Genomic DNA, 9,204 nt, shown 5'->3' on the forward strand with positions numbered 1-9,204 from the left:
TCAACGACATCACTGTAGGAATGACATATATGTCGCCTCCCTTTCCTCTTAGAAAATTAAGTTATGATTTCTCAATATTCCATTTTTTGGTATCAAGGGTGTTTCTGCGTAATTTAATAAAGTAAGATATTGAAAGTGATCATCTGAGAAGAAAGAGTAAGTAGAACCCGTCGCGTAGTCAATCAGTGGTTGTGCTAAACCGAACATTGGTTTGTAATTTCCATAATTGTTTCTGTTTCGCGATTACAGTGTCTTTCTTTAATGGAATTTGTACTTTAGACAATAATTTAAATGAAGAAAAATAACCAGTTTTTAGGCATAATATAGCAGAATATTAAAATTTTAAAAAGGTACCAAACCAGTGGCGGCTAGTGCTGGAGGCTTAATTTAAAATTTCGTTTACAATGTTATATATGTAATTTGTAAAATGTGTAAAATTCGTTTGCAAAACTCTGAATACTCGCCTTTACATCTGTAAAGTGTTTACAGCGGTGGTCATGGTTACCGTCGCGTAGCAGTGAAAAACGGAGTTAGAGTAGCGCATATTTACTATGCAGTTTTGGGATCTGTTTAGTCTAACCCTAGCCAAATAATATACAGGGTGTTTCAGAAAGACCTCCCGTAAATTTAGGGGGTGATAGTACGTCAAAAAATAAGAATTTTTTGTCTTATGAACTATATGTCTATCTCCTCTTGTTTTTGAAATACAGAGCGACAAAATAAAATTTTTTAATAGAATTTTTACGAAAATTTCCAAACGGTGCGAAATATTTTTATGAAATTTGGTATTCCGGGGTTTTTAAGGACGCCAAATGCGCTGGTCTAATTATTTTTTGGATACTTCATAGAGGGCCATAGCTACATTCCTATTAGATTTTAGGTTCAAATTTTTTTGAGGTTAGGTTTTTTGGGCTCCAATTTCTAATGTACACTTTTATTTTCTAAAAATAATGTACTCTTGTTAGAACTTCCTAATGTGTGTTTTCGAGAAAAAAGACTTTTAATTGAATTCTAATAATATGACAGTGTGAAATAAGTGGCTTTTTTCAAAGTAGGCTTATGTCAAAAATTGAAGGATGTCTCATAAACAACGCATAAATTCTTAGTAATATTTTAAACTCTAATTAGTCATTACTAATTACAGTCACTAACTATCACTAAAATTTTAATACAAGGTTAACTAGAGTTTAAAATATTACTAAGAAGACATCCACCAATAAGTTTTGACATAAGCCTACTTTGAGAAAAGTCACTTATTTTATACACCGTCATATTATTAGAGTTCAATTAAAAGCCTTTTTTCTCGAAAACCGTCAACATTAGGAAGTTCTAATAGGAGTACATTATTTTTAGAAAATAAAATTGTACAATTGCACTCTTACAATATTACGGTGTAGAAAATAAGTGACTTTTTTCAAAGTAGGCTTATGTCAAAACTTATTGATGGATGTCTCATAAACAACTCATATATTCTCAGTAATATTTTAAACTCTAATTAACTTTATATCAAAATTTTAGTGACTGTAATTAGTCATTACTAAATACACTAACAATTACTAAAAGGATTTTACGGGTGGTCTTTCTGAAACACCCTGTATATTCTCTGCCTTTTTCTAAATAAGCGTAATTTTTTCAGCTATGGTGTAAAATTTTGTTACTTACATAAATATTCTTTCTTGTGTTTTTAAAAAATGTTATAAAAGTTTAAATTGATTGTAGCACTTGCAATAAAAAATCAATGGTGAGAAAATTACCAAAATTTAATGAACAAGTAATTGAAAAGGTTATTTCGGACACAAGCAGAAGAAAGGAATCACTTTAAAAAATAATGTTGAGTATGTTTTTATTTTATTTGTATTTTAATAGGACCTACTTAAAATAACAATACTTTATTATATTTGATTTTTTTAATATTTTGTACCTAGATTTTTGCACTCCCTGGTATGGATGTTCAAGAGCTGCCACTACAAAACCTTTTGCATAGTTCAGATTTACAAGCAATGCACACATGCAAATGTTTTTAAATAAATGGTCGATGCAGATAGAAAAACATTTGCCCGTAAACAAAAGCAAACGTGAATGAAATGTTTTTTAGTTGGCCGTGAACAAAAGTTCACATCAGAAAATATGATTTATTCGGTTTGAGTATTGTCAGTTGGAAAAATAAGTTTCAAAGTGAAGCTGGTATAACAATTTTTGCAGGCTACATATTTCTGAATTTAAGAAGTGTAGACATTAGGAAAATGAGTTGATACTTTTCAAAATAGAATACATCCTGAAATCCTTTGAGAGATATGAAAATAAATGATGAAGCTGGATTTCGAAATTTTTTGAGAATGACAAAGTTATTAACAGGAAATATATAAATAGTATATATTAATATTTTTTTATGAATAAAAAGTCTATTTGTATTTAAGTAAAATCGAATTTGTAAATATAAAATTTTTTTTAGAAAATATTATTTTTATCTTTTTTTCTGTATCTGTGCTTTTCATCACCCTGTACACTTATAATTAAATATTTTCGTTCTGGAGCTCTTTTATTGAATATGTATGTGATGTTATTGCTTCGAATTTTTTTACCATTTTGTTTATGAGTATAAAATACTTTTTAGTGAACCCTAATAATTTTGTTTAAAACTCGAAGAACGATCGCAAAAAAGTTTTTTTAGTCAATTGCTCATACATTTGTGTTTGTGAATAAAAATGTCCGCACTACTTGTTTGCGGGCAAATTTTATGTTTAAAACTTTTGTTTTCCATGGAAAGGATGAAAACAAAAAACACAGTGCATCGGTACAAATGTTTTACACAGAAAATCGTAAATAGTTTTTATACATGTTTTTTTTTGTTTGTGGGCAAATGTATATAGATTTATTTTGACTTTAGGGGAAACTGTAAACCAATAATTGAATATTGAACTTCAACCTACCTACGTTGCAGTTGTACTTGACGCAAATAAAATGAGTACTTATTTAACTTTCATTACAAAGTGTAAATATAAAATGAACCTCCGATTAATTCACCCGAGAATCAGTGGCTTTGGAATTACATCTTAATTAGTGTCAAAAGAGCTATCTGCCAGAACCTATTTTTTTCAGATTTCGATAGATCTTTTCCAACCAATATTTTTTCGTCTTCTAAGCAATTTCGAAGCATGTGTTAACAAATAAAATTTCAGAAATATTCAAAACGATCAAATATCTGCAACTAAAAGCCAATCATTTTGCCCTAACAATAATTTAAGCCGCGTAAATATTGTGATAAATGTCACACACACAAAACATAAACTATGGCACATAGTTCCACTCTTAATCAAATCTCACTTAATTCAAATGTCAGTGGTTAGGTTTAGTTAAATTTTACAAATAGCTATAATGAAGGATATTTACTAATAGTAAGGACTATAGGACAAAAAGTGTGTGAGTGTGCCTTATACTAAATTTAATATGCCAGAAGAATATTATTAATAGGTGTTTGCAATTAGATAAAACAATGCTTCTATTCTTCAGTGATATGATATTCAATTGTTTCTGTAAAAAATTAACAAGTTTGCTTACATACTTTTATTCTCACACGCTTTTAACTCGAAGAATAACGGTAAGAATAGAGAATGACACTTATAATGTACTAATATCAAGGTAAAAGGCCAGGTATGAAAAAGAAAAATGCAGTTTCTGCAACTTTTAGCTTTTCTGGTTTCTTTTTACAGTGATGAATAAGATACATTAGAAGATGAGGGATCAGGGAATACATATTTAAAAATGAACAGTTGTGAAAGAATAAGGACAAAAGATATCCATTAGAGACTGACTACCTAAACCAGCTAAAACATAATACTGCTAATTTTTTTGTTCACACTGACATTTTTCAAAATTATTGAGAAATTTCATCATAAAATTCAAACTTTGAACGCCCTGTGTCTTTGAAACCAGCAAAATTTGCATAAGGCATATTTGGCTCAATCGACATATTTTGGTTACTAGTACCTCCAGTTTTGAGATTTCCCGGTATAAGTGAAACCACAAATTAACAAATTTTCATGTATGTATTTTTTGTTTTGTTTTCGATTTAGAACTGTGGTACCTGACAATTCTGTAGAGAAATCACAGTCAACTGATCTAAAGATATCGTGAATATATGCATACATAATAAGGGAAGAATAGTATGAAGTGCCAAGAAAATGTTGGCAGTTGTTCGTTTGAAGGCGCCTGACAATATTAATCACTGGTTAATTGCATATTATTATCATAGCATGTGGTCCGTCTTACCAATATTTCATTAGTCGCATAAGAATTAATTTGATTAGTTCAGGTGTCCATTTCGATGATTTTTAAGGCAAACAACAATAAACAGGAATTATAAACAGTATTGCAACGCTTTTACTGTGTGATGTTAGAAATTTAGTAAGTTTGCACGTTTTGTTACTCAAAAAATGTTTAAAATATTTTTATTTTTAGGTCAAATGAAACTTCTTGTGGAATACATACGTTGAAGTATTTGAAAGCTTGCTTTTACTGTATTATAAAGGTTTAAACTAATACCAGAAATCTAGGCATGCCAAAGATATCTAACCTCACAAACAAGGTTCCTAACTGTTGATATTAAGGGAAACAACACTTTATAGGCTACATTTCTCAGCTAGCTATTAAAAACTTGAAATTATATATACCTGGAATATTGCAATTGTTAAATAATTCAAAGTATTTTGTATTTTTGTTGTTCTAATATCACCCACCCTTAACAAAGACGAACACGTAAAAAATAGCACTACAGAAATTCTTATTACCAATTTTTGCTTCTTTATGTATAAGCGTCTTTTCGGATGGTACTAATTAATAATTATTGATAGAACCAAATTGTTTATAAAAACACAAAAAGCTTTTAAAAACAACAGTGAAAATTGTTGAATATAACTAGATTAATGTTAAGTGTTGTTTGTTACTTTACCGATTTCAAAATATATAAATTTCAGTATGTCAAGTTACAAGGACGTCGCCAACCAATGGGCCAGGGGGGGCAAGATAAGAGAGAGGAAGGGATAAATATAAATTATAGGTAGAAATAGGTACAGTGAATTATTTTTTTTTGGAAACATTTTTAATAAAACCTTTTTAATATAAGAAAAACAAAAATATATAAATAACTAAAAAAATAAAGAAATTCAACGAAAATTAGGTATAACATAATCCTCTCGGATTTTTTGAAAAGTTGTCGATCACTGTATTAATAAAATCTTCATGGTTGTCAAAAATAAGCTTTCTGTGACTCATTTTGTACCATAGTAAACCATAGAGCAGTTGTTTCCCGCAATAGCAGCAGTTAGTTCCATGTGGGGTTAGATATCTTTTGCGCATCTAGAGTTCTGTTATCGAAGAACATTATTTGACTTCAGTCTGTTATTATCGGTCAAACTAGAGAGCCTGAAAGGTCCGATTCTAAACTTTCTATAAATCACAATTAAATAACTTTGTTTCATTATAAGTAACTATTAAATTATATATGAATTTAATACTGACTTACTTTGATTAATTATATATTCACTACTATATACTTACTATAGGACAGAGTGTAGTAACTGGACTTAGTACTTTATTCAATACTATTGAGGACAAATGCACTAGAAAACGATGAAAGTAGAATAGATTTCTGACAAAAAACATTAACGAATTTGTTTTTTGCGATTTTAAAAAAACTTGTACAATCTATTTTCCATGGATCATAAATTCAGTCGTACGTTATTTCAAGGATACCCCAAGGCTCCGTATAAAGCCCACTATTTTCCAATATCAAATTTAATTATACTGACGACGATCTGGAGGTTAACTAATAAGTTTATTCAGTGAACTCTAGACTCTAGGCAGTGTCAAGGCAATAACTTGACTTATAAATGTAAACAAATGTACCAGTGTCACGTTCTACATTAAATAAAATATTACCGTTTATATTTATAAAATAATTAACTTTTCGTGTTTCATTTTTTAATTATTAATCTTTATTCAACTACCTTCAAAGTCAAACTGTAATGGATTTATTAATATTTTTTTAACAAGTTGACTAATTCTAAATCTTTTTCTGTTTCCAATAATTTCCTTTTTGTTTAAAAAAATATAATCTGTATTTTTTTACTCCTAGGAGACGTATGTAAGATTCTTACAATTAGTAACTGAAAATGTACTAACTGAAAATATTTATTTTTATTTAAAATGAAAAAGTAGCACCTAATTTTCTTATAAACTACGAGGTTTTGCAAAAAGAATCGTTAGACAAAAGTTATTGCTTTTGCTAAGTTAACTATGTTGGAATTTGTTTCTAATGCACCATGTGCGTGGATTAAACTAATAATATTATTGACCATTTTCTCACGTTTCTTGTTTTAGGGGTGGTTTCCACCCCTTAAGTAGGGGTAAGTCGAACAAATATTGGAAAAATCGAATTATGATCACCTAGATTTTTCATGACGATCAATTTAAGTCCACGGAGACCTCTGGACGACCTTCCCCGTTCTTGCTACACACTACGCAAAAACGGGCGAAAAAATGGGTTTTTTTGCGGTTACTCTTTCATTCGTATTTATTATATTTAGTTCGCTCAAATTGGTTTATGTAAGGTTGGTGCTACAACGAAACTACCATGTATAAGCATATGCTTCCCTCCCGCACCGCCTGCCCCGCAAGAGATGTATCGGACCTCCTTAATATTGATAATTGTATCCCTTTTGCCATAATATTTGAACTAAAACTGAGTATTTTCACTCAAATATAGGTAGGTTATAGGATAAACTCATATTTGGTACACTTGTACCTAAATCGGAGTAAATGTCCTCATTATTGAGTGACCCCACCCCATTCTATGGTTGTCGTGCGTTGTCTTTGTCTATTCCCATCGTCCCCATTAGGTCATCTCGTGCCATGGTGTGTGACGTTAGTCAATAATAATATATTGATTAATATTTGGTTAAATAAACGGATAGTTAAATAGTTACCTATACTTACTTACGTATCTGTAATGTACCTACAATACAGTTGTGGCAATCTATTCGTCCGATCAGTTAATCAGTTATTTTAATAATTGAAACCTAAAATATTGTTTCTGTGCGCAAACCACTGTGACAACTTAGTAGTTTACGATTTTAATACAATGATATTTAAATTAAAATTTAAAGAGAATATAAAGCAAATCTGAGTAAAATATTAATCGGTAATAGTTAAATTTAGAGAAAAAGTCAACTCTTAATTGTTTTTACATACTCAGATCAGAATAGAGTCAAATGTCACTCACTTGAGAGTTAGCAGAAACTTGTATTTGAGTAAAATTCACTCACTTCTGTTGCAATAGTTTCACTCATAAAATTTTAGTTGTACTCATATTAATAGAGCGAATATTTCACTCAATCCGGTGTGCACAGAAATTGATATTGAGTAAAATTGAGTGAAATTGAGTGTTTCTTTTTACAGTGTAGAACTAATCTACTCAATAAAATGCAAAATTATTTTAAAGTTGCTTATAATTAACAAGTAATCAAGGAAATGGGCTTTGTTTTGAAAAATTGGAAGAGCTGTAGCTTGCAAGGCGTACTTTTTGCATGTTTACAGGAGAAGAAAGTCGCATTTTGCTGCTAAAAATTGCCTATGAATTGCAATTATAGCTTTTACAATATTTTATTATTATTTTTCTCTTATTTTCTTACTCATTTAACAATACTTTTGTTGTCTATGTTTCTTCTCTTAGAAGTAAATTCAATATATTTTACAGTTCTTTTTCTTGTATTTATGTATTTTTATTTATTTCTTTACTATATTTGTATGCTATATTCTAGTTCTTGTGTGTGTAACTATTCTAATTTCACATTTTTATTTCCGCTAATGTCATGTAATTGGGTTTGTTCCTGTTGGACTAATAATAAATAAACAAATTAATTTTTGCCTGCAGAATCCACCATTCCATTTTTTACTATCACTATTGGGACACCCTCTATATGAATTAAAACGGCTCGAGGACCATTTGTTCGCTTACGAAAAAAAATTATAAATAAATTTCATCTCTTGTTACAAAATACCCACTTCATGTTTATTCATATCCAGAAATTTGGAAATTCCGGCGCCTGGATGCGAGCAAACAGAGGGGATGCAAATGTGTTTCGCCCGGCAGGGTAGGGCGGTCATACAGCTTATCTCATTTAGCGGTAATCACCCAGCATTGGGAAGAACGAGAAGGATAATCCACAGGTTCCTCTTAACGGCGTTCACGCACGCACCTCTAATTCCACAATAGTTCTCCCCTCGCAACAATCTTGGTAGGCTACGGGAAAATAAAAAGCGATTTTGATGTACGGTTTTTCGTTTCGTCAAACGCGCCAAAAGATGCAGAAACGGCAACGGTAGGGGCAGAAATAGGACGATGAGCGGACAATTGTTTTATTACCTTGATTATCGAAGTGCGCTGTAATTTTCCGTTATTATATTTAGAGTGATTACGTAGCGCGTATTTTAATAATCGAGAAACAGAGACACTGACTGGAATAGTACAGTTTTAAGTAGCTGTACTGAATCAAGTGATATGAATGCAGATAAGACTGGGACGATTCTAGGTGCACTACTTCTGTCTTCTTTGCTATTAATTTATTAATGTATGTTGTTTGTGACAATTTACTGACGTATCAGGGCAGATGTAAACTGCTACATCATGTAGGTACAGGGTGATTCAATATATTTTGACCCCCCTTTAACTCTTTTGTTTTAAGAGTTATAAAAAAATGTGAAATACAAAAGTTGCACGATTTTTTTATATAGTTTTCAAAAATGATTGTAGAAAAACAAATGAAGTCCAAACAAAATGGCCGGGGATGTTAATTTTGTTAATTTAAATGGAACACCCTGTACAGGGTGATTCAGAATTTATCCAAAAAAAAATTCTGGATGTACAGGGGACCCTTACAAATACAATTTTGTAAAGAAAAAATCAAAAAGGGCAATTCGAAAATGATTTAAAAATACACTTCAGCACGGCACTGAAAACTGGTCCACTGTACCTCGCACAATGCGACTGGCATGGCGGTGTGATAAAAACGGACAAAAACTTTCGCAAGGAAAGAAACGTAAATAGAATTTTATCGCACCTATTTTATATCGGCAAATTCAACTGCTTTTGCCCTTATTAATTAATAAAATTAATTTGTGTTTTTAAATAATAAAATCATTTGACAT

The 9,204-nt window shown here is 30.7% G+C and overlaps 1 protein-coding gene across 1 annotated transcript in view; it reads right to left on the reverse strand.

Moving 5' to 3' along the window:
* LOC108903391 overlaps positions 1-8,114 on the reverse strand; it is a 59,972-nt gene extending 51,858 nt beyond the window's left edge. Inside the window, exon 1 of the mRNA XM_018705566.1 lies at positions 8,058-8,114. The gene's annotated coding sequence lies outside the window, so the exon portion shown is untranslated. The remainder of the gene's footprint in view (positions 1-8,057) is intronic.
* Between the last annotated feature and the right edge of the window lie 1,090 nt (positions 8,115-9,204).

This window comes from Anoplophora glabripennis, unplaced genomic scaffold (assembly GCF_000390285.2).
Source record: "Anoplophora glabripennis isolate ALB-LARVAE unplaced genomic scaffold, Agla_2.0 scaffold52, whole genome shotgun sequence".
NCBI lineage: Eukaryota > Metazoa > Arthropoda > Insecta > Coleoptera > Cerambycidae > Anoplophora > Anoplophora glabripennis.